General features: G+C 47.1%; 1 non-coding gene across 1 annotated transcript; it reads right to left on the bottom strand.

Annotated features, from left to right (window-relative positions):
* Positions 1 to 5,698: 5,698 nt before the first annotated feature.
* Positions 5,699 to 5,805, bottom strand: LOC122204337. Its single transcript, XR_006195622.1, has one exon. It is a non-coding gene; the product is annotated as a U6 spliceosomal RNA (small nuclear RNA).
* Positions 5,806 to 26,096: the final 20,291 nt, after the last annotated feature.

Genomic DNA, 26,096 nt, shown 5'->3' with positions numbered 1-26,096 from the left:
TGCACATCAGTTACCCTATGATCTGGTAATGGGGAAGGCCTGTGCATTAAGGGACTTTCCCTCTGAGACTAAACCCTGCCCTGCTGCACACAGACATGAGAAAATGTTGCAAAGGACTCACGTACTAGCCCCTCCATCACCAACAGGTGAAGGAGGCCTTGCCACATCATTCCAAATAGCCTCTTCATGACCTTCTACTCGGAGCTTTTGTCTATTGGAAGAGACATCTGAGAAAACTGCTCTTGAACTTCATTGGAAGACCCCTCACCTTCCAACCCAGGGACAGATGTATCACTAACATCATATCCAGCAGTAAAACTCAAGAGAGTCAGATTTCACAACGTGATTCACGAGTTACAACTAAAGAAGCAATCCACAATTACACCAAGTTGGAAGACTATTTCTATAAGGGACCTCAGACTTCAGCCCATCTTCAGAAGCAGGCAGTGGACCTGACACCTGCAGAGCAAGCTGATGGCCTCACAGAGTGGAGCTCTTCCACCCACAGCTATAGTAAATGATGGGCTTTGCTGGAAGTTGAGTTAAAACTCCAGTGGCTTATCTGGATTGTCCCTCCACAAACAGATGATGGGGAGTTTTATAGTTAGGGATGCCAGGGAAGGAGGCTGGTGAAGAGCTTTCTTCAGGTTCCAGAATGCCTGATCATGCTTCAGCTCCAGGACAAGAGATTCCTCAGTCCCTCCCTGAAAACTTAGTTAATTCATAAAGAGGTGTCAAAATCTCAGAAGAAAATGGCCTCCATTATCGGTAATATCCAGTTAAACCTGTAAATCCTCCCAAATGCCATTTTGTAAGAGACCTGGGATAAGTTAGGCTGGTCTTTAGTCTACTGGAAGAGTGGGGTTTTTTTTCCTCCTGAGCTAGGTTATGCCCTAAATAATGGGCCATGCTTTTGCAAAATTGTAATTTATCTTTTGAAATTTTATGTCCCTTTTCTGCCAAGGCTGAAAGTGAATGGAGTCCTTTTCACAGGATTTGTTGTTTGAGCAATGTAGAAAATCATCTACACAGAGTGTCAGAATTGAATCATGAGAGCAATTTAGATCCTTTCAGTCTTGATTGAGGACCTGAGCAAAATAAGAGGAAGGGTCAGTGAGCCCCCAGGGCATAACCATCCAGGTGTACTTTTGTGCTTCCCAGGTAAAGGCAAAAGGCACCACGTGTCTTTATCAAGGGGCCCACCGAAAAGGGCAAAGATCCACCATACTGAGTAAGTGGCTTCAGGAGGAATTGATGGCAAAATGGTATTTGGGTTAGTGGGAAGGGAAAATGACAAATTTGTTGATGCCTAAGGTCTTGAACAAGTTGATATCCTCACCCATTTTGTTCCTTTACTGAAAGAACAGGAATGTATGTGGGCAAGTATGGGGCACAAGAAGGCCATCAGCTAGAGGCCTTCAGCTAGAGGCTTGATCTCTTCCTTTGCTTCTGGCTTCAAGGAATATGAGGGAAGTTCAGATGTTTTAGTAGGATCTAGCTGAACTTTTACAGTATAAATGTCCCATGTCCATGGAGTTTTTACACTTGTCAGGTATAGGATCAAGATCTTTATATCTAGGGTCTGCATCAAATATCATGGAGAAGGCAGACTCAACTTGATTATGAAGACATGAGTTGTCTGGGATTCAAGGAATTGTCCTTGTGGTGTGCATTTACGGTCTAGTCAATTTTTACAGGAAATGTTTCAAGTATGACTTTGGAGATGTCAATCTACTTTTCTGGCTTTCTTTGGACCCTCAGGTTTATCATGGAAAGATGGATCCTGTACGTCCCTTTCCAGGTCAGCCCAATTGGCTTTTGCCATCCAGGATTTGGAATATGAAATTCTGTTGATATAGGTCAGATAACCCTGGGTCACATGGATCCAAAAGAATTCCAAATCCAATGAATAGTTGTTGGCCTTATCTGGTTTCAGAGAAATCCTTAATTATAGTTCTTAATTTGCCTTGGGTCCAAGGATTAAATTCCACAGTTGCCTACATATCTGACTTATGGAAGGAAAAATCTCTAGAGGCAATTGGTAATTTGGGGTTTTAAGGGAATTTTGGGGAAAGTGAAGGGGGTCTGGAAGATGGGAGAGGAGGGCAGAGTTGATGGAGGTATGTATAGAGAGCAACCAAGGCAGATCCCAGGGGGATGAGCCGCTGGTTGTTGTCAAAGTGTGTTAAGTTGTTCATTAGCTTTAATCAGATAATCTTCTGGTGAAATAATTTCCTATTCAGAATATAATTTGGAGGGCTCTGCATACTAATAAAGCCCAGCAGGTGGGCCAGCAGGTGGAACACCAGAGAAAATGCTCTCTCTGAGTCAAAGCCAGGCTCTCAGAACACAAGACTGAGACAGAAGGACAACCTCATCTGGTTTCATTGGTGACTCACAGTAGTTTGTCCAAGAAGACACCAGTCCATGGGAACTACAAACCCAAGTTTTGTAAGGCTGGCTCAGACAACAGGCTCGTGGGCCTATGCTGAGGTTCTACTCTGAGATTCTTGTCATTATGACCAAACACTTTTAGACAGCACAACAGAAAACCGCAGTGTAGGGGCACCTGGCTGGCTCAGTTGGTACAGCATGCAACTCTTGACCTCAGGGTTGTGAGTTCGAGCCCCACATTGGGTATACAGATTACTTTAAAATCTTAAAGGAAAAAAAAAAAAAAAACAAGAGGGGTGCCTGGGTGGCCCGGTCAGTTAAGTGATCGACTTTTGGTTTTAGCTTGTGTCATGATCTCACAGTTCATGAGATCAAGCCCCACATCAGGCTCCATGCTGAGAATGTGGAGCCTGCTTGGGATTCTCTCTCTCCTTCTCTCTCTGCCCCTACCCTACTCATGCACAGCGCTCTCTCTCTCTCTCTCTCTCTCTCTCTCTCTCTCTCTCAATTAATAATAATAAATATAAAATAAAATAATAAAATAATACAAAAATAATATAATAAATAAAATAATAATATAAAATAAATAATAAATATTAAAAAACAAGAATGCAAAGACAGCAGACGGAAAGGATGCCATACAAACTGGAACTAACAAGATCTGGGCAGCAGCCTGAGGATAGCTTATATATTCCAATCAAAGACTGCAGAGTTCAGGGGCACCTGGGTGGCTCAGTTAAGCGTCTGACTTTGGCTCAGGTCATGATCTCATGGTTCGTGGGTTCAAGCCCTGCGTCAGGCTCTGTGCTGATGGCTCAGAGCCTGAAAGCCTGCTTCAGATTCTGTGTCTCGCTCTCTCTCTGCCCCTCACCTGCTGGTGCTCTGTCTCTCAAAAATGAATAAAAACGTTAAAAAAAATTTTTTTTAAAGATTGCAGAGTTCAGACCCCATGCCAAATTACCACAAGAGCCTCTGTGGGGACCACACCTGGTCAGAGGTGGGGGGCTGCAGTGACAGACAGGGCAGACTAGACCTTGGCAGAGCCTGCACAGCAGTGGAAAGAAATGAAGACCACGTGAATGAGAACAAACATAGTCTACTTATCCAAAGCTTGCTGTGACCAAGGGTTCAGCCACCATCACTTGGTTTTTCGGAGACTCAAAGTGGAACAAAGGTCACCTCAGGTATGTCCTGATAGTGGCTGTGAGCCTGCGGGTGCTGTAAGTGGCTCCTGGAAGTGGGGCGTCCAATGCCATGGGTTTAGGGAGGAAATTTAGCTTTCTCTGAGTCAGAAGCAGGGGTGGAAGATGGGGCAGTTGTAGTCGCTGATCGAGTCCTACTGTATATATGCTCTGGCCACCATCATTCGCATGTATATTCTCCAGTCAGGATCTACGGCCATTGTTAAAAGAACCACGTGAGATCTCAGCAGTGTGTGTGTGGAGGGCCTAGAATAACAGGAAACAGATGCACACGTTGGAGCCCCTGCCCTTCCCTTCCTCTCTCAAAGGCCCTCAAGCCCCGGGGAACATGCCCTTCCCTTCTTCTCTCAAAGGCCCTCAAGCCCAGAGGCACATGCCCTTCCCTTCTTCTCTCAAAGGCCCTCAAGCCCAGAGGCACATGCCCTTCCCTTCTTCTCTCAAAGGCCCTCAAGCCCAGGGGCTCCTTTCACCCACCACCACATCCATCTCCTCCTGATCTTTGCCTCATCTAATCTGGGCTCAGGTGGCAGGGGGCAAGTGAGGGTGAATGAGGTCGGGTGTTAGCTAATCACACCCCTCCTTGAGGGGTTTGAATTCTGACACAGAAAAGTCTCTAGAACACAAAAGAATGAAGTGATAATGGTGGCTTCATGGCTTGGGATCTGCTCATCTGAGGCAAGGGGCCATTTCTCCTGCCCTCTAAGGTGGTTCCAGTCTTCCTTTGACTTTCTGCTCACTAACATCCAGGAACCCAGGCAGCATTGTGCGTCTTCTGTCATGGACACTGTGCTGTGCAGTAATGGCCAGTGACCCTGGCTGCCACATTCCAACTCTGCTTGCCAGAGAGAGAGAAGATGAAGGTTTGGTACACCCCTTCAGAGACCCTGCCCTCACCAGAGAACCCAGGGGGAACCTCTTCTCAAGATGATGGACCCACAGATTTAGAGTAAGTTATGGATGCCAGCGCATTTCCCACAATCAAAGAGGACTCAATTATAAAACAAAAAAAAATGTACTGACAAGTGTTAACTTGACTATTTTCAACTACAATCATTTGCCTTTTGGTCACTCATATATTAAAATGATGGCATTGACATATATTGCCTTACTTAATAGATAAATTATCCTTGGTGGCACAGTGACTGATGGAGCTCTAAGGAACTTGCTAGAATGGCATAGTACATTGGAGAAGCCACATAGGCTTTGGGGTCACGCAGAGCTCAGTCTTAATATGGGTTTTTCCATATGAGCTGTGTGCCCTCAGGCCACTGTGGAACTCCACTGTATGTCACCACATTTGTTAATTGGGGATAATATTTATCTCAGGACTTTTTATGAAATGGAATGAAGTATCATGTATAAGTAGCTGAGCATAGTGTCTGAAATCTAGTTAGCACTTACTTAATGTCATGTCTCCCTCTCACTTGCAGGTATGTATCAATTGAGTGCTGCTATAAGCCTTATTTGTAGAGAATGGTAACATAAAGACAAGTTGTAATTGTTCATTATTGATTGGAAAATGGCAAAAGAGTCCCAATAATTTACTTTGTTACTTGACTTTACAATAGATTGAGAAGGGGAAAGGAGAGACTTTAACATATAGCAATACATCATGGCAATGTTTAGTTATGGTTAAAAAATATAAGATAAATGATAATATTGAGTGAAAATGATCAGTTGAAGACAGAGGATGAGCTACGGATTACATTTTCTCTTATTGAGGTGAAACTCACATAACATATAGTTAATAACTTTAAAGTGTACAGTTTAACAGTGTTTAGTACATTCCATCACTTCTCTCAGTTCAAAACATTTTCATCACCCCAGGAGAACATCCTGTATCCATTAGGTAATCACTCCTCATTCCCCCTCCCCCAGCCCCTGACCACTAATCTTTCTGTCTATGGGTTTGTCTATTCCAGACAGTTCGTGTAAAAGGGATCATATGCTGTGTGATTTTTTGTATCTGGCTACTTACACTTAGCATAATGGTTTTGAGGTTCATCCAAATTACAGCATCCATCATAATGCATTCTTTTTAATAACTGAATGATATTCCATTGTCTATATAAACTACATTTTTATCTTTTTTTTTTTTTTGGAAAAATATGGGATGCCTCATGAATTTGTGTGTCATCCTTACACAGGGGCCATGCTAATCTTCTCTGTGTCATTCCAATTTTAGTATATGTGCTACCGAAGTAAGCACTAAATCACATTTTTAAAAATTCATTCATCCATTGATGAACATTTGAGTTGTTTCCACATTTTGGCTATTATGACTAATGCTGTTATAAACATTCATGTCCAAGTTTCTATGAGGATATATGTTTTCATATTTTTTGGATATGTATATAAGAGTGAAATTGCTGGATCGTAGGGTAATTATGTGTTTACCTTCTCGAGGAACCACCAAACTGTTTTTCATAGCAGCCACACCATTTTACAACAATATATGAAAGCTCCAATTTATTCACACCCTCGCCTATGCCTGCTATTTTTCATTGCTAAAATAATAATAATAATAATAATAATAATAATAATAATAATAATATCACATAGCACCTAGAAATATTTTAAAATGTCCAGATCGCAACATAAATGTACAAAGCATACAAAGAAACAATGCAAGCATGAGCAGGGGAGGGGCAGAGAAAGAGGAAGAGAGAAATTCCCAAGCAAGGTCATGCTGTCAGCACAGAGCTCGACATGGGGCTAGATCTCAGAAACAGTGATATCATGACCTGAGCCAAAATTAAGAGTCAGATTCTTAACCAATTGAGCCACCCAGGTCCCCCAACTTTAAGTGTCTTAAATGTTCACAGGGAGCTGAGGAAACCATAAACAAGGAACTAAAGGCAGTCAGGAGAATGAGGCATGAACAGTAGGGAATATCAAAATAAAGGGATAGAAATTATAAAAGGAACCAAATAGAAATTCTGGATCTGAAAAGTATAGTAGCTGAAATTAAAAATTCATGAGAGAAGTCCAGCAGCAGATTTGTTCAGATCTTTCTGAAAGGATTGACAAACTTCACTATAGGACAACTGAAACTACCCTGTCTGAGGGGCAGAAAGAAAAAGAATGAAGCAAAAAGAACAGAGTCAAGGAACTTACAGGACATTATTAAATGTATCAATATACACATTATGGGAATCCCATAAGAACAGAGAGAGAAGGGGAGCGGAAAATATTTGAAGAAATAAGGGCCAAAACCTTCCCAGATGTGATGAAAGACATGAATCTACACATCTAAGAAGTTCAATGAACTCCAAGCAGGATAAACTGAAAGAGATATACAATATACAAACTATCAAAAGACCAAAGAGAAAATCTTGAAAGCAGCAAGAGAGAAACAACCTGTAACATACAAATGATCTTTGAGAAGGCTAACAGCCAATTTCTCATCAAAAACCATGGAAGCCAGAAAGCAGTGGGATAACATTTAAATAATGTCAGCTAAGAACTTTATAGCCAGCAAAATTATCCTTCAAGAATGAAAGAGAAATTAAGACATTCTCAAATAAACAAAAGCTAAAAGAATTCATCACTAGTAGACCCATCCTACAAAGGGAACCTAAAGAGAATTCAGTGTAAAACAAAAGGAACCTAGATGTAACACAAAGCCATACAAAGAAATAAGACCTCTGTAAACATACAAATAAATAAAAGCTGGTATAATTGTATTATTGGGCTATAACTCCTCTTTTTGTTTCCTAAATGATTTAGAACCACAGGCATAAAACAATAATTATATATTTATATAATGGGCACACAACATATAAAGATGTAATTAGTGACAATGACAGCATAAAAGGGGAGATGATGCTTGATAGGAGCAGAGTTGATGTATGCTGTTGAAGCTAAGTTTGTTTCTATCCCATCTAGAGTCATAAATTTAGGATTTAACTCTAATCCCCAGTTTCACTAAAAAAATAACAAAAAATTATATAGAAAAAAATGAAATAAAAATCAATCTAATATAAAAGGAGATAGCATTGGAGGAATTAAAAAACAAAAAAATAATAAATATAGAAAACCAAATAGCAAATGGACAGATCTGAAGAGCCTAGCTGGCTCAGTAGGTACAGCATGTCACTTGATCTCGGGGTTGTGAGTTCAAGTCACACGTTGGGGGTAGAGATTACTTAAAAATGAAATCTTTTTCAAAAAATTGACAGAACTTGGGTGCCTGGGTGGCTCAGTTGGTTAAGTGTCTGACTTCAGCTCAGCTCATGATATCACAGTCCGTGAGTTTAAGCCCCATGTCGGGCTCTATGCTGACAGCTCAGAGCCTAGAGTCTGCTTTGGATTCTGTGTCCCCACCTCCCTCTCTCTGTCTCTCTCTTGAAAATAAACATTAAAAAAAATTCAATTGACAGAACTAAGTCCTTCATCATCCATAATCACTTTAAATGTAAATGGATTAATCTCACCAATTAAAAGGCAGATATTGGCAGAATGGATTTAAAAACATGATTCAACTATATAAGAGACTCAATTTAGACCCAAAGACAAATAAGTTGAAAGTGAAATAATGAGGAAAGATATTCCATTCAAATAGTTACCAAAAGAGCTGAAGTGGCTATACTAATACTAGACAAAGTAGACTTAAGTTAAAAAATTGTTATAAGAGAGAAACAAGGGCATTACATATTGATAAAAGGGTCAATTCATCAAGAATATATAACAGTTATAAACATATATGCACTAAATAGGTGGAGCCCCAAAACATAAGTAAATATTGATAGAATTGGAGGTAAAATAAACAGTTCTGCATTAACAATTGAAGACTTCAACACTCCACTTCGATAATGGATAGACCATCTATACAAAAGATCAACAAGGAAACAGAATTTGAACGATATTAAAATCATTTAAAGCTAGGGGCGCCTGGGTGGCTCAGTCAGTTAAGCATCTGACTTCAGTTCCGGTCATGATCTCACAGTTTGTGAGTTCGAGCCCCACATCGGGCTCTGTGCTGACAGCTCAGAGCCTGGAGCCTGCTTCAGATTCTGTGTCTCCCTGTCTCTCTGCCCCTCCCCCACTCATGCTCTGTCTCTGTCTCTCAAAAATAAATAAACCCTAAGAAAAAAAATTTTGATCAATTAAAGCTAATAGACATATACAGACCACTCCACTCACCAACAGCAAAATACACATTCTGAAGTGTACATGGATCATTAAATTTTAAATCAACAATTGAATGCCTGCTCTTTTGATCAGTTGGCTATTGGTAAGAAAAAAATAGAATTACTTATTTGGGTCTTTGTAACTATGGGCAGTCCTTATTTCTAATACTTCCAATGTGCTTTGAAGACAGCCTACAGTACAACATCAAGCACAAACAAGCATTTCCTTGGGTCTACAGTTTCTTGATGTGCATGAAATCATGTAGAATGATTGTTGATAAGTGTAACGTTGTATTTGAACTAAAATTATACTGCTGTTTTCCCACTTGCCAACTTTTTCAGAGGGAGAGATATACTTCTCACATTAGGAACGTGAAAATTCAGTCTTTGACAAGTCCACTGTCTCTACTGATAGCAGCATAGTAAAGAGGTCATGAGGTGGGCATCCCTGATCCATCATTCCAGAGTCAAGCCTAGTTAGTGCTTTCTCCTTGAATACCAGGAATTCTGGAGAAGGTGCTCATTTCAGGTATAACTGAAAGGGGGTAAAGCTCTTCTGCACACATGAAAAGGAGAAAAAATCATTTTTTTTGTTAACATTTATTTATTACTTAGAGATAGAGACAAAACACAAGCATGGGAGGGGCAGAGAGAGGGAGACACAGAATCTGAAGCAGAATCCAGGCTCTGAGCTGTCAGCACAGAGCCCGACGTGGAACTCGAACCCAGAGACCGTGAGATCATGACCTGAGCCGAAGCCGGACACTTAACCAACTGAGACACCCAGGCGCCCCCAAAATTAATTTTATTTATTGACATGGAGGTGAACTTGAAAATCTAGGGAACTGACACTATGGTGATGCATGAGGGATCTCACTCCAATCCATTATTATCATAAATCTATTTATTCATTTCTAACTCCTTAGGCCTGGAGATTTCCTCCTGTACGCTAAATCAAGGAAGTTATGGATTCAAATTCATTTATTGTGGCCACCAATTACTCCAGCTATTAGTCAACCAACAAAGCAAACTGTAGGAGTCACAACCAGCTGCTCATGCTAACAACAAATCCAGAATATTTGCTAAGTACCTCTATATCAATACATTCGGCTCAATCCAACATTGCTCTACTCCTTATTATCAATAAAATCACTTTCAAACATTTTACTCAGGATTCTTCTGACAATAACTACAAAAAAAAAAACTTCATATATGCCTTTTTACCTAGGTTAGACTTTGTATTCTTCTTCCATGATGTGCAGGTAATGAGTTTAGAGGCAACAAAACGTGGTGGGATGGGAATAGCATTCTCTTGCAAACTAATTATCTCAGTGAGAACATACAAAGTCTGCAACAGGGAGGCAGAAGTTCATGGAAGTTCATTGTTCTAATATTCATCAGAATCCACTCAAAGATCCCCATTCCAATTCTTAGGGCTCCACGTTTCCCCAGTCAATGTCCTAACTTTTGGTAAAATGTCTGGAGAGGCTGTAGTATCAACTTGTATTGTTCTCCAACAACTTGAGGGGTGCCTGGCCAACAACTTGAGGGGCACCTGGGTGGCTCGGTCGGTTAAGCGTCCGACTTCGGCTCAGGTCATGATCTCACGGTCCGTGAGTCCAAGCCCCGCGTCGGGCTCTGTGCTGACCGCTCAGAGCCTGGAGCCCGTTTCAGATTCTGTGTCTCCCTCTCTCTCTGCCCCTCCCCTGTTCATGCTCTGTCTCTCTCTGTCTCAAAAATAAATAAACGTTAAAAAAATTTAAAAAAAACAACTTGAAAGATAAGATTTGGGTCAAACAAAGAAGTGCACTCTTTTATAGCTTGGGGTCCAGCCCACTTGCTGGAACAGCTTATGAAAGTTCAATCAACTTGGTGCCCTTGGAACTCTGTGCATAGGAAATCCCTGCCTAGCCTACGGAGCCCCTTTACCCATTAGCACTTGCAAGGCTCTGTCTCCCCAGGGTACTCTCTGGTTCCCTCTCAGCCCCTTTCAAGAACCCCTGACAGCAAAAATAAGCTGGAACATGTGAAAAATAATAAGCAAAAATAAGCATGGAACAGTTCTTAAAAAGCCTGGAGCAGGCTTGAGGTTAAGAGAAGAAGCAAATTTAAAGAAGCAGAGTGCAGTCACTCTTGTTCCTTGTAGCCTATTTTGTCGGGTTTGTTTTGCTTACAAATAGAAAGTTAAAACGTGCTATCATCTGAGGAAGATTTTTATCAGTGACATATTCAGCGCTCATCTTTCCTGGGCCACCCCAGGCAGCAGCTCAGAGAACAGCACCCTTTGTAGTCCCCAGGAGGGAGTATCTGGCTCAGTATTTGACACACCTGCAAAGTTCACGCCCTGTGATACCAGTGGCTAGTTTCTGAGCACCCACCAACTGCCACAACATGCCAACCACAGTGCTTGAGGCACCCGGCCCTGCTGGGGTTGAACAGGGAATGTTCTGCTCTCTCATTTCAGCTCCTATCATAAGTGTGTCCTTTCTGTGGCCCATTCGGTGCCACATTTTTTTGTTGTTATTGTTGCCATTGCATTTTTGTGCTTTTTCTTGGTGTTTTCAGTGTTTAAAAAGTCCCCAAGCGTAGTGCTGAAGTGCTATCTTAGTGTTCTTACATGCAAGAAGGCTGTGATGTGCCGTATGGAGGAAATGTACGCGTTAGATGGGCTTCATTCCGGATGGGTTAGAGCACTGCTGGCTGTGAGTTCAATGTTAATGAATCAACAATATATATTAAATAGGGTGTCTTTAAACAAACACACACATAGAACAAGGTTTTGTGTTGATCGGTTGCTGAAAACGTTGTGACCAGAGGCTTGTAGGAACCTAACACTGTATTTCCTGAAGAGCGATGGTCCACATTCACTAATTCAGTGCTGGCAGCAGCTTCATAGTGCCTCAGGACCACGGTTACAAGACTCAGCGTATTCGTCTCCATTTTGCTCTAGAGAGAAGCAAAACAACACTCTGTCCTTTTGGTGGAAGAGAAAACCGCAAGCCGATGTCCAAGTACAGTGCAAGCTGGTATTAGCAGAAGCACAGAGCAGCCATGTCCCAAGCCTGGACTGGTTTCACCTCACTTTCTATAATGTTTCTAGTGTTTCCTCCAGTGATTTCCTTCTGCATAGGGTTCTCCAGAGTTGAGTCTCAAGCTCTTTTAAACGGATCCACCTGCCTTAACAGAAAAATAACAGAACAGTTGGATTGCTGGCCTCCTAATGGTATTCTTACGGTGTTCTTAGAAGAGGGATACAAATATTTTTTAAGGAGAGAAAGTCATCATTTAAAAATTGGTTTATAGGAGCACCCGGGTGACTCAGTCAGGCGTCCAACTCTTGATTTCAGCTCAGGTCGTGATCTCATCATTCGTGGGATCGAGCCCCGCATTGGGCTCTGTGCTGACAATGCAGAGCCTGCTTGGATTCTCTGTCTCCCTCTTTCTCTGTGCCTCTCCATTCTTCATGCACATGTGCTCTCTCTCTCTCTCTCTCTCTCTCTCTCAAAAAAAATAAATAAACCTAAAATATTTCATTTACACACAATATATGCCTGATTCCCAAACCAAAAAACACACACACATTCATCATATGACGTAGAGAAGGGAAAAAGAGCGAACATTTAATTCTCAAAACATCCTTAGAGATGTTCTTGTCTCCTTTTACAGAGGAGGAAACTGCAGCTCAGGGAGATTCGGATGGTCCCTAAATCCACACCAGCAATGGCACGCAGAGATGGGCCATCTGACTCCACGCTCCTGGTGTTCCCATTTTTCCACAGGAATCACCCTTCAACACTGGCCTTCAGGACCAGAACGGAGCCCGGCCTGACAGAGTGCAGATATGACTCCTGACAGACAGCACCAGCAGGAGGGAGCCGACCAAGCAGTTAGCCACCTTGAGCCTGATAGCAACAAGTTCACATTAAAGACTTCTCGACCTGATTTTTGGTCGTCATCTTCCTCTGTGTCTAATTTTTCCTCATTTTCTGGGTTTTGTGTGTTCACATCACCACTGAATAACATTGGGACTTGGTCACCAAAACCTTTCTCCTTATTCTTCCCTCCCCAAGATGCTCTCTTCTCTCCTTGCCATATATATTTTTACATCATGATGCAGTCTTTCAAAATCACCCTCTGTAATTTCAATAACTTTTAGCTTCCTGGATACTCCAACTCCCTCCTCTCTGCCTTTTCTACCACCTTCCTTTCCTTCCATAAAGTGCTGGCTCCAGGCGGCTGAAATGGGGGTGATTTCTCTCCATTTTCACATCAGGACATACTCCGCGTTTGTTTTAAAACACACAAGAAAACGGATTTCTAAATTATTTAGGAGGAAAGTTGATGATTTTCTTTTAAAATAAAATATAGGGGAGGCTCACTTTGAGAACTCAGACTCTGAACCTCAGCTAAGTGTGTGGCTTTCCCCGTGAGGCACTCCCAGATGCATCCACATCCATTTCTGCTCTGCAGCGCACGCCCGGTGAGGAGGGCAATGACCTTCGGGAACCTCTGCAATTAGTTATTTACCAAAAAGTAAACATTTTGTATGGAAAACTGCATAATACCTAATTCAGAATTTGTCCATTATCATAATTGTCATGTTTTAATAAATCTTACTCCTTTTCCTTTTATAAAAGCAGAATGCTCACATACTTCAAACAGGTGCCAAGCTTAAAACTTACCCTTTAAGACAGAAACAATTTCCCCGTATCTGTCTCCATCATTACGTATTTCACACACAATCCTGTTTGCACCATGCAATGTAATTTTATATATGGCTGCTCATTTCTTTTTGCTTTTAGTGATTTTATCTTACACTTCTCTTTTGGCTTCACTGTCCTTTATCCAACTCCAGATTATAAGATTAGATGTGAACATTTTTTCTGGCCTTGCCCTGGAACACGGCCAACGCTGAAAAATAGCAAACATGAGAGGCGCCTGGGTGGCTCAGTCCTCAAGCGTCTGACTTCAGCTCAGGTCACAAGCTCACAGTTCATGAGTTCCAGCCCCATAGCTCAGAGCCTGCTTTGGATCCTCTCCCTACCTCTCTCTCTCTCTGCCCCTCCCCCACTCATGCGCTCTCGCGCTCTCTCTCTCTCTCTCTCTCTCTCAAAAATGAATAGACATGGGGCACCTGGGTGGCTCAACCGGTTGAGCGTCTGACTTCGGCTCAGGTCATGATCTCACGACTCATGACTTCACACCCCGCATCCGGCTCTGGGCTGACAGATCAGAGCCTGGAGCCTGCTTTGGATTCTATCTGTCTCTCTGTGCCCCTCACCCCCTCTCAAATATGAAGAAACATTAAAAAAAAAATTTTAATGAATAAACATGTTTTAAAAATAAAAAACAATAAACATGAACAGACACGGTCCACCCCTTGTAAGGTTGGGTTTGTACCACGATTCTTAGCCATTCTGGAACACAGCTGCACAGGCACGGGCAGCCTCGTGCCCGGTGAGGGGTCCTCTCTTGAGGGTGTGGCCGTGGAGGCGCAGAAAACAGGCAACCGGAGTCGCTGGTCCCGTCTCAGGTCATCCGACGGTGCCGCTGAATGGACAGACTGCGACAGGCCCAAATCCCGCACCGTGGAAAAGACCCGGGGCTTTCTTTCCCTCCGCCACCACGTGAACAGCAGTCACACAGTGTCAGCTTTAAAAATGTCAGAGCTTGCCCTGTGCTGTTGTAAGACCTGATCTTGTCCCGGACGTTGAGTCCGTTCTCTTGGAAGATGCAGAGGGGCCCTGCAAGGGTGGGGTCAGAAGACGACGGCCGCGAGCGAGGTGTGAGGGTCGCACCTGCCCCTCGCCGGACCCTCCCTTCTTCTCACGGCACTTCGGGCCCCCGGGACACCCACGCTCCATTTCCTGGGCCCGTCCCGGCAACTCCACTCTGCGTCCAGTGGGTCGAAATAAGGCGGGGCCTCCCGGAGCTGCCTGCCGTCACAGACCTGTCCTATCTGCGGGGGAAACCGGGAAAGAGCCGGGCTTTGGGTCACTACCCCCTGCACGGCAGGGGGCGGCCGTGCTAACAAGGACGCTTGCACGTTCAGCCGACGCACTGTATCTCCTCTGGTGATAAAAACTCGGGGGCAGGGAAGGGGTGGAGGAAGGCCTAGCTGGTTCCATGGGGCAGAAGGACCAAAAAAGCCCTAGGAATCGCGGAGTGCTCTGACCTACCCCAAGAGGTTCCCAGGTCCGCCTCCACGGTTGCTTTTGCTGTCTACACCCCTCACTTCCCTGGCGGGTGGACTCTGCTCCGGGCCTCGCCCTGAGCTTTCACTGCGCCAGGGAGGCCGGACATAGATCAGGGGTGCCCGCCACCGCCGGGCTGCACTGCCGGGCTCCCTCTCTGTGGGAGCCATCACTGCGATGCTAAAGGCCACTCACAGGTGAGCCACTGAAAGGAGTCCTTGACGCCTGCTAACCCAAAAGAAGGGAAACAACACACTCCATGCCACTCAAGGGGAGCAAGTATGGAATGCCTAGAAACCAACACGTCAGGAAAACTTCACCTCATGAGCAAAAGAGAACATTCGGGTCAAGAAAAATTGCTGCAAATCTCTGAAATGCTAAATGTTCCAGTTTTCTCTAAGAGACCCATTCCAAATATAGATTGGAACATTTCAAAAGGAATGGTTTGTGTCAAAAGACATGCATTTGGGGATGCCTGGCTGGCTCAGGGTTGGGCACACAGATCTTGATCTCAGGGTCGTGAGTTCAAGCCCCACTTTGGGTGTGGAGCTCACTTAAAAAAAAAGAAAGAAAGACAGTCATATTTTTTCAGATAACAAACAATAAAAAGGACGGATGCCCAACTATGATCGATTTGGCCTTGGAATAATTGTCATCGACATTCTTATTACCAAGCTTTCATCTGTAAAGAAGGTCACGGGTCACATGATTATCAGGTATGTGGGGCCAGGATCTAAGCCGGAGGACTGGGGACATCCCATCACAAAGGAGGTGGATCCATTGCAGAGAAGAGCCCCACGTCTGGTCCAACAGAAGTATGGGCGATAAATGCCTTCCCTATGCAAGCAGCCGACCCAGCCCGATGCAGAGTGAGGCCACGATGGATGGAACAAAACACGTGTAGTTTAGGAATGTTTCCATTCTCAGGGGCTCAGATTAAAAAAAAAAAAAAAAAAAAAGGCATGATGCACTGACCGTATCACTGGAAGACAGTCATTATGATGTCCTGTGTATACAGCGAGTCTAAATCACAATGTCTAATCTCTGTAGATACCCTCCCCAAGCATTCAGACACAAAACTTACAAATATACTTATTTCACCCCTGCCTAATGATTTTAAAGAACAAATTTTCATTTAGAAAGCCCAAAACTCAATACTCACATAATTCTCTTCAGAGAATACAAATTTGGAGAATACTTAAAAATAAAGAACACTGTCCTATCCAAAATCTTCCCAAACTTCTTTGACAACAGATATCGTTCGCTAGGGTTGGGCGAATTACATAAGCTGTTTTCACTTCTGACCCATCTTGGAGGAAGGACAGGAGGAACAACGTGCTCCCTGCTTAAAGCAGCAACTGAAACGCGGTCTTGCATTGTTTCCTCCTCTGACTCAGGGGCTGCGGGGCTCAGGGCCTCACTAGATGCTGTGTGCCCCGCAGGCCCGAGTTTGCACAGCTGCAGATCCCTAGCATGACCAAAAGGAGACCACGTCCCAAGGAAACACCAGCGTACAAGTAATGGCGTGTAATGCAAATGTTTGGTTTGCGCCTGGCTCCGGCCTGCTTCCCCAAAGGCCAAAGATCAAACTGCAAACCCTCAACTCCACATATGCCATTAGCAATACATTTCCAGAGGTTTCAGACCAGACTTCTTGCTTTTTCATTTAAATTTGAGACTTAGGATGTTTATGGTACCATAATACAAAGTTTTAGTCTTGTGAAATTTTACCATTTTCGGAAGTATCCCTTTGAAGTATTTTTTATGTGTATTTATTTATTCTGAGAGAGAGAAAGAGACAGTACCAGCAGGGGAAAAGCAGACAGAGAGAGAAAGAGAGAGAGAGAGAGAGAGAGAGAGAGACCATGAGCAGGGGGGAGGGACAGAGAGACAGAATCCCAAGCAGGCCCGCCCTGTCAGCACAGAGCCTGACCAGGGGCTCGAACTCACACACTGTGAGATCACAAGCTGAGCCGAAATCAAGAGTCAGACGCTCAACCTCTGAGCTGCCCAGGCGCCCCATTTTGAAGTATTAAAATTATATGTTCAACGCAATAGTGGGATTGGCTCAACGCAATGCCAAGAGAGAACATGACACGTTTGTGGTAGGAAACACGTTCACACCTTCCACTATCCGAAGTGCAGAGCCCACGCTGTGTCAGCGGTCATGCCACAGATGTCCTGAGCCACAGAAACTACCTGGTCAGAATCAACTGCTTGGCCAGCTAATTTCTGACTGAACACAGAATGGGAGCCCTCTAAGCAGAAAACTTAGTTTCAAAACATGATATTTCTTTAGACGTTTTGGGAGTTTTTCTATGACCACAAGATTAGGAAAACTTACTTATTCCAGGTTACCTTGTTAGGTACGATCATATTTCTTGATACTCCTGATAATTGTTTTTATTTTGAAGTTTATTCATTTTGAAAGAGAGAGCATTCGTGCGCACGGGTGGGGGAGAGGCAGAGAGAGGGAGAGAGAGAGAGACAGAGAGAGAGAGAGAGAGAGAGAGAGAGAGAGAAAATCCCAAGGAGGCTCCACACTATCACCGCAGAGCCCAACGCACGGCTCAAACTGAATGGTGAGATCACAACCTGAGTCAAAACCAAGAGTCAGACACTCAATCGACTGAGCCCCCAGGCGCCACCCCCGCCACTGGATCATTTTCTTCAGACCCATCTTTGTAAGGTGTAAGTTTACACAGCACTATTTTCTTCTCTCCTACTTATTAGAAAACCAAAAAAGCAGAAATTTTTCTGATCACACACATAGTTTTGGAGAACCCACCAGGAACGCCACCCCCTCAGCTGTCATTGCATGTTGTTTCTATGAAACTGTCCCTTCCCCTTTATTTATTGAACAACTCCCAAGCAAAAAGGAAAACAAAAACAAAAGTGCTGTGCTCCTTGCATTTTTCTTAAGTCAAGCCAAACTGGCAGCAGCATGAAGAGCCCACGTACAAAGCAGTCAGTGAAACTTACAGGAAGCCACTCAAAATATCATCAGGGCAAGTCCACCTGTGATTCAAGTTCTTCAGAACAAATAACCGGAGAAACTGAACAAACATCCCCTCCTCTTCTACCTTCAGAAAGAAAAACAGAAGGAGACTTAGCCCCCGTGTCGCAAACGCGTCCGACCCAGTGGTCGCAGGACACGGAGCCGTCACCAGAAAGCTTCTGTGTGTGTGTGTGTGTGTGTGGCCACCCTGCCTCCATCCGCACTCTGCTTTGCAGCTTGAGAGCAGAGTGTTTCTCATTTTGATAGAAAAAGCTCTTCCGGGAATTTTCTGTACCGGGTCCGTCAGTCCAAAGGACACAACCAAGTCCATATTGGGCCCCCACAGAACTCGGCCCTGGCTGGATATCAGCTCTCATTAGTGCTGGTTTTAGAGCCGACTCTTGGACGTTACGGAGCATACACACTGATTTTAAAACCGTGTTGAAGAAATTCATCTTCGCAATGACCATGCTGCTCACCACGGTGACTCTTCCTCCCTGCCCCTCGACGCCGGGACTCAGACGCCGGGCACACTGCCACACGTGGCGTGGGGGCCACGGAGAACGCACTGTGACTCCAGCAGACGCCGGTGAGCTGCTCCCCGTGAGGACGCCCACCTGCACCCCACGACCACCTCAGTGTGGGAGAGCACATCACCGACAAAGGTGCTTCCACTCATTTTGATCGTCACCGATCCAACAGGAGAAGAACAATTCCGTTTCCTTTTCTTTGACTACAGTTGCCTCCTGGAGCATTTGCTCGCGAAGACCAAGTCCCCCACGGGCACCCCAGGGGCTCTCTGGCTCCCGGTCCTCAGTGAGCATCACTCTGGGCCGCAGGGGGGCTGCCCAGGATCTGAAGGATCAGCCAGGACGGTCGCAGGGTAGGGCCACCCCCACAGGCGCCAGAGAGCCTCTGACCTGGACAAGGGCATGGGGCTCAAAAAATCAGTCCGCGAAGACACTGCCCACTTTCACACCAGGGGGAGTGTGAGGTTGGCACCGAGGAGGGTGCCTCCGCCTGCAATTGCCAGGAGACGCAACGGTGCAAACATGTGACCCCCTCCCCTTCAGTTCCCTGCAAGCGTGTCAGGATGGATTGTTGTATCCCGACTGATGGTCGCGGGATGTGATGGCATGGGGATTTTTTTGAATGGCATGTTCTGATAGGAGGAAAATATTTTCGATATTTGGGTTTTAGGGGCGCCTGGGGGGCTCAGTCAGTTGAGCATCTGACTCTTGATTTGGGCTCAGGTTGTGATCCCCAGGTCATGGGATGGAACCCTGAGTTGGGCTCCATGTTGGGTATGGAGCCTGCTTGGGATTCTCTCCCCCTCAGGCCCTCTCCCCTGTTTGTGCGCGCGCGCTCTCTCAAAATAAATAAAATAAAATGAAATAAAATAAAACAAAATAAAACAAAACAAAACAAATATTTGAGTTTTAGTTAAATGAGTATGTATTTAACTTAACTTAAAACAACAATACAATACCCAAGGCCAAGCACCCATATCCCATTGACTTTTTAATCCCTCAAAGGGAACTCTTTTACATTATAAAAACTTTCTTGAAAACTTTAATCTCTGAGCATCCAGAACTTGAACCTCCCCTGCCCCACACCCTCCACGACCTCCTCCTCCAGAAACAGGCCCCCGGGGCTTCCTGTGTCTCCCTCCGGACCACGGGACCCCCGTGTCTCCAGGGGAAAGAGCTGGGGCTCAGTGGGCCTGTCTGAGGCAGCCCCTCCCTCTGCCCTTCCTGCAGCCCCGCGAGCAGACACCCACTTTCCAGGCCAACGGCGCCGACTGACTGCAGAGAAGCCGCTCCTGCACCTCCCGCTGTGGAAGGAAACAGGCCGCTGTGCTTGCTCTGCGGCAAACCTAGGTTTCTCATTCCCAGATCCCAGGGTTTCTCATTCCCAGATCCTAGGCCACACAACGACAAAATAGGTTTCAAATAAACAATAAAAGAGAAGGAAAAAGGAACTATTTCCCACCTTAAGAGGATTATGTAAAAAATCAGTCTTTAAAATGTTGACTTTCAGAACTTCAGCCACAGCAAAACTGGAAACCAAACACATCCTGTTTCCACACAGTCCCCAAGCCTGACGGTGCCACCTGCAAGAGAGGGGCTGCCTGACTCCACGGGTCAGAAGCCGCGGAGGTCCCTGGGTGTGCGCCTGCGGGGGGAGGGGGGGCCGCCACCCCCACCCGCCCCACCCCCACCCCTCTAGTTGGCCCCGACCGCCCAGAATTCCAGGTCTTCCCCCTGCCCAACACCTGGGAAACCCTTCAGGTTCCGCATGGCCTTCAGGGCCCGGCGCTCGGCGCTGGCATCCTGGTCAGGGCGGGCTCGGCTGGGCTGACCCCCGCCTGCACCCCCGAGGCCCCGTGGGCCTGTGTTCTCCGGGGCAGGAGCGCAGGTCGGTCTCGCAGTTCGTCCTTCCTGCCCAGCCCCCCGGGGCGCCCCCTTCACGGCCCAGTCCTCACGGCCTACCCTCCACCACTTTCTCCCCTTTCCAAAGTAATGGAGAATCATCACCGAAGACAGAAAAACAAGAGAAAACAGAATCGCCTGAGCCTACCTCCCAACCCTGCGGTGTGTGATTTGTACCCCTGCCCGTGAGTTCTGCACGGACCGGAACTTTCTGTGGCTCCGACGTGCCTGCGCGAGCGTCTGCCCTCTGGATTCGGGCTGGTGGAGTTCGTCCCTTCAAAGCCGTGCCCGTCCAGGTTCCAACTTTGACCAATTCTTGGGAGCTGCAGACACGGGTGAATTCATGAACAGCGAGGCCCATGCGGCTGCTGGCCTGCTGTCCCCGCACAAAAGGCACAAACGCCCTTCTGCCTCTTGTCTCATGGGCCCTCACCATGTCTGAGGCATTTTAAAATCCAGTTCTATCATCAGAGTGATTCAGTACACCCACACTACAGAAGGCACTAACTCGGCAGGCAGCCTTGGCCACGGGGGGGGGGGGGGGGGGGGGGGGGGCCTCCCGGCTTGGGGTCGGTCAGAGCTGATGGAGGCCCCGGGTCAGGGCCCAGCTGAACGAGAGGCACTGAGCAGATCATGTTCACAGACCCGCAGCAACTCAAGATGTGGGGACAGGAAGGACTGCAGAGAAACACGGCCTTTTCTGACCCACGGAGGCCAGCTGGCCGGGAGATCACCTGCAGACGGGCCTCCAAAGTCACCAACTACAAGAACGAAGCTCGTAGGTGATCATCAGGGATGGGGGCTAGAGGGACCCCTGAGAGACTCACGGGTCCGGAAGACACTGCCAGGCTGCCATGTCCCTTGGAAAAAACACGTCCCCCCACGCTGGCCGGGACCGCCACAGGGAAGCTGTGTGAGCCGGGGGTGGGGAGACTCTGGCTCCTGGGAAGACCTGGTGAGGCTGATAGCTGCAAAAGCACACCGACCCTCGCCTCACACAGGAGCCAGGCACAGAGAAGGAGCACCTCGGCAGCACATGCCCCCGGCCCCCCCTCGGCAACACGGCTCCCCCGGGCCCAGAGCAGTGTCCTGCCCCCGCTTGGCAGCCAGGGTGTCCCTTAGTTTAGTCACCTCTCCAATAACTTTCTGCACAAAGTCCCACACTGTCAATGCTTCACTGAAGATTTAGATAATTGTATTTTTTAGTTTTATTTTTTATTTTTTTTTTGAGAAAGAGAGAGAGAACAAGGAGGGGAGGGGCAGAGAGAGAAAGAGAAAGAGAGAGAGAGAGAGAAAGAACCCCAAGCAGGTTCCGCACTGTCCGCGCAGAGCCCGATGCGGGCTCCATCGGAGGAACCATGAGATCATGACCTGAGCCAAAATCAAGAGTCAGGCACTCAACCGACCTAGCCACCCAGGCGTCCCTAAGATTTAGATAATTCTAAAAGCATCACATACTAGAAGCATCATCCTGGGTAAAGGACAAATGTAAAATGTCACTCCCAAAGTGCAATAACCTCCCTCAAAATCAGCATCCCCTGGAGAGGATTCCCGACGAGTGTAACTCAGGTCTGAGGCTCCCTGTCTGCTCTGTGGCCGAAGGGCCGGAGGTCCCGGCGTTGGCGCTCCTGGTGCTAGGGGAAGGGGGGAGGGGGCTCACCGCCCCCGGGGGCCCGCTCTGACAGCATGAACGCAGGCAATCGGGACAGCCCCTCCGCAGCCGGGGCCACCCAGGCGCCCCGTGCACACTCACACCCAGGCGCCCCATGCACACTCACACCTGTCTGCACTCTGCCGGGGATGCGCCAGCTCCAGCGGCCAACGTGTCTGGAACCCACCACCTCCACGCCGGGCGGCTCCCGGTTGGCCGGGCGGCTTTTGCACTTCCGATAACCTATTCTCCACGGGGCAACGAAACTGCCACGTCAACCACCACCAGGGAGCCACGGCTCCCACCACCAGGGCCCGGGTCCTGGCAAGGCCGACAAGACCCCGCCCGCGCCACGACTGCCTTGAACAGAGGCTCTTCTCCCAGCAGGTGCCCTGTGGGCAGCCGGGCGGGAACACGATGCAGGGGTGAAGTCCCGGGTCTGAGCTCGCCACGAGGGGGCAGGGGATCCGTGGGGGAGGAGTGTCCCGTGGGGACCCCCACGCTGCAACCCTACGGGGTTAGGAACCTGAGAGCCTGGGACTAAGGGCGTTGTGCACCTGCTGCTCAGACCCACCCACGGCTTCCCAAAGCTGCTCTCCCTCCCTGGATGTTCTGCAGTGGGGAAGAGGGAGAAAAAGCCGACTGAGTTCTAAGAGCTGGGTGGCCAAGGGAGGGCTAGGGAGGGGCCGCGGGGACACGCACATGACCTACAAGTGGGGGTCCCGGTGTCAGCGCAATGTGGGCTGGCCAGACACAGGAAGAAACAGCTTTGGGAAGATGACTTCTTCCAAGCCCCCACCCCCCTCTGCCTTCTACGTTCCTCCTGCCGGGCTTGGACTCCTGCAACCCCAGAACGACCCACCTGGCTTCACCCTAGCCCCTTGGCCTGGTGCTCTGGGTCCAGGAACCCTGAAGCTGGGTGTTTATGGGTCTTTTGGGAGAAGTGGACCCCAGCTCACAAGGCATTCCCAAGGGCCTGACCAAAGACAGACTCAGAACTCTGCAGCTGTACACAGCCTGGCTCTGGCAGATGCCGTGGTCCAGAACCCTCGGGTGGGGCACCTCCCCCCACAAGTCTGCCCCCAACTTCAAACCATCCCCTTCCTCCTCCTTTACACAAAGGACCCCGCCTGGCCCTAGCCCAGAGCTTCGGCTTCTTTATGGGGCTGGTCACCAGAGCCCAGCCAGAGCAGACGCCTGGGGCCTGCAGCCCCACAACCGTCCTCAGGGAGGGGAGGGGGCTGGAGACTGAGTTCATGACCCATCACGCCTCCTCCACAAAGATCCCCAAAGTGCGGGGTGCGGGGATCTCCTGGGTTGGCGAACGCACCCACGTCCCGGCAGGGTGGCCTGCTCCCAACTCCACGGGGACAGAAGATCCTACGCTCAGGACCCGCTGGGACCTCACCCCGTATGGCTCTTCATCTGGCCGTTCCCCTGTGTCCTGTCACATCCTTTATGACACGGTAAGCCACTCAGCGTAAGCAAGAGTGTCCCTGCCCTAGCAAATGATGGAACCCCAATTCGCAGCCGGTCGGTCACAAGTACGGGGGACAACCTGGGACCACCCCCCCTTGTGCCTGAGGGTCTGTGTGTGGGGTCTGCACAAATCCCAATGGTCAGTGTGAGTTCCGAAGTGAACTGAAAGACTCCCGGCTGGTCAGAGAGCTGCAGGATTGGTTGGTGGGGTGCGTCCCACACATCTGATGTCGGCAGAGCTGTGAGTGGCTTTTGCTTTAAGTGCTGGGGTCCACAACTCTGCCCTCCGTCACTGCCGCCCCTGAGTGCATGGAGCTGGTCCCGTGTCTACTTCTCCTCAGCTCAGGCTGGGAGCCTTACCACCCTCCTGCCCTCCTGCCCCCCTCTGTGTCCCCCGCAAGGCCGGGGGCCTGCATCCACCAACACCACCTGCCGCACCCGAGGCCAGAGCTGACCGCGTCACCTGCACTGCCCAGCAGGTGGCTGCCCCAGCTCAGCTCCAGGCTTCAGGGGGCTCCAGGGCCCCTACCTCCCAAGCCCCTCAGACTCAGAACTGGAGCCTCCGCTGCCCTTGCAGGAGGCCTTGCGCCTCCCCACCGGGTCCTGGGCAGACAGATGCCTAGTGGGGCCCCTCCCTGGCCTCCCCGGTCTCAACCAAGGGCCCCTCTGCCCTCCCAGGCACAGGAAACCTGCTGTGTCATCTGTCACACCCGGCACCCAATCTAGCCACAGGTCCTGCTTCAAAGTTCATCCTGGATGGCCAGCTGCAGAATCTAGGGCACGAGAACCCCCAGAGTTGCGCTGTCCGATGAGGCAGGCTGCTTTACCAGTGCTGTTTGAGTTCCAGTTAACTCAATAGGATACAACTTAAAGTTCAGTTCCTCAGGGACAGTAGCCATATTCCAAGTGTCCAGAGACAACATACGGACAGGGGCTGCCTGGCTGGACACAGAACATTCCTGTGGTGCAGAAAGTCTACAGTGGACGGGGTGTTCCAGAAGTCACATCTCCAGCCTTTTCAAAGTAAATTTCAATTCAAAAAATAGGGAACCTAGGGGCACCCGGAGGGCTCAGTTGGCTAAGCATCAGACTCTTGATTTTGGCTCAGATCATGATCTAATGGTTCATGGATCTGGCCCAACGTCATTCTCTGTGCTGACAGTGCGGAGCCTGCTTGGGATTGTCTCTCTCTCCCTCTGCCCCTCCCCTGCTCTCTCTCAAAATTAAAAAAAAAAAAAAAAAAAAAAGCATTTAAAAAAATAGGAACCGGGGTGCCTGGGTGGCTCAGTCGGTTGAGCATCCGACTTCAGCTCAGGTCATGATTTCGTGGTTTGTGGGTTCGAGCCCCGCGTCGGGCTCTGTGCTGACAGCTCAGAGCCTGGAGCCTGCTTCAGATTCTGTGTCTCCTTCTCTCTCTGCCCATCCCCCACTTGTGCTCTGTCTCTCTCTGCCTCTCAAAAATAAATAAATGTAAAAAAAAAAAATTAAAAAAAATAGGAACCTGGGAACTAACAGATTTAAGAAGCATCAACTAATTGCAATATCTGAACCTTTTTTGGATCTCATTCTGGTAAACAAACTTCTTAAAAAGCCTCATGGGCATCCCTGTTCATGTTCCTGACCTTACGGGGTAAGCTCTTGGGTTTTCCTGAGAAATGGATGAGGTCAGCTGGGGGTCTTTCAGATACGACCTTTATGACGTTGAGGTATGTCCCATCTATCCCTGCTTTGTTGAGGGTTTTTATCAAGAAAGGATGCTGTATTTTGCCAAATGCTTTTTCTGCGTCTATTGACAGGATCAGATGGTTCTTACCCTTTCTTGTATTAATGTGGTGTATCGCATTGATTGATTTGTGAATAGTGAACCAGCCCTGCAGCCCAGGAATAAATCCCACTTAACATGGAGAATTATTATTTTAATGTGTTCAATTCGATTTGCTCCAATCTCGTTGAGAAATTTTGCATCCACGTCCAGGGGTATTGGCCTATAGTTCTCCTTTTGAGTGGGGTATTTGTCTGGTTTTGGAATCACGGTAATGCTGGCCTCATAGAATGAGTTTGGAAGTTTTCCTTCCATTTCTTTTTTTGGGACAGTTTGAGAAGAATAGGTATTAACTCTTCTTTAAATGTTTGGTAGAATTCCCCTGGGAAGCGGTCTGGCCCAGGACTCCCGTTTTTTGGGAGATTTTTGATAACTGATTCCATTTCTTTGCTGTTTACGGGCCTGTTCAAATTTTCTATTTCTTCCTGTTTCAGTTCTGGTAGCTTATATGTTTCTAGGAATTTGTCCATTTCTTCCAGATTGCCCAGTTTGTTGGCACATAATTTTTCATAGTATTCTCTTATACTACTATGAATATAATACTATGAATAGGGAATTGGAGTATTTCTGTGGTGTTGGTTGTGATCTCTTCTCTTTAATTTGTAATTTTATCTATTTTGGTCCTCTGTCTTTTCTCTTTGTTAAGTCTAGCCAGCAAATCTAGAATTTTCTTTATTCTTTCAAAGAGCCAGCATTTAGTTTAGTTGACTTGTTCTGTTTTTTGTTGTTGTTTCTGTATCATTTGTTTCTGCTCTAATCTTTATTATTTCCCTTCTTCTGCTGGCTTAGGCT

Source organism: Panthera leo, chromosome D3 (assembly GCF_018350215.1).
Source record: "Panthera leo isolate Ple1 chromosome D3, P.leo_Ple1_pat1.1, whole genome shotgun sequence".
Classification (NCBI taxonomy): Eukaryota; Metazoa; Chordata; class Mammalia; order Carnivora; family Felidae; genus Panthera; species Panthera leo.
This window is presented reverse-complemented; position numbering and strand designations above follow the sequence as displayed.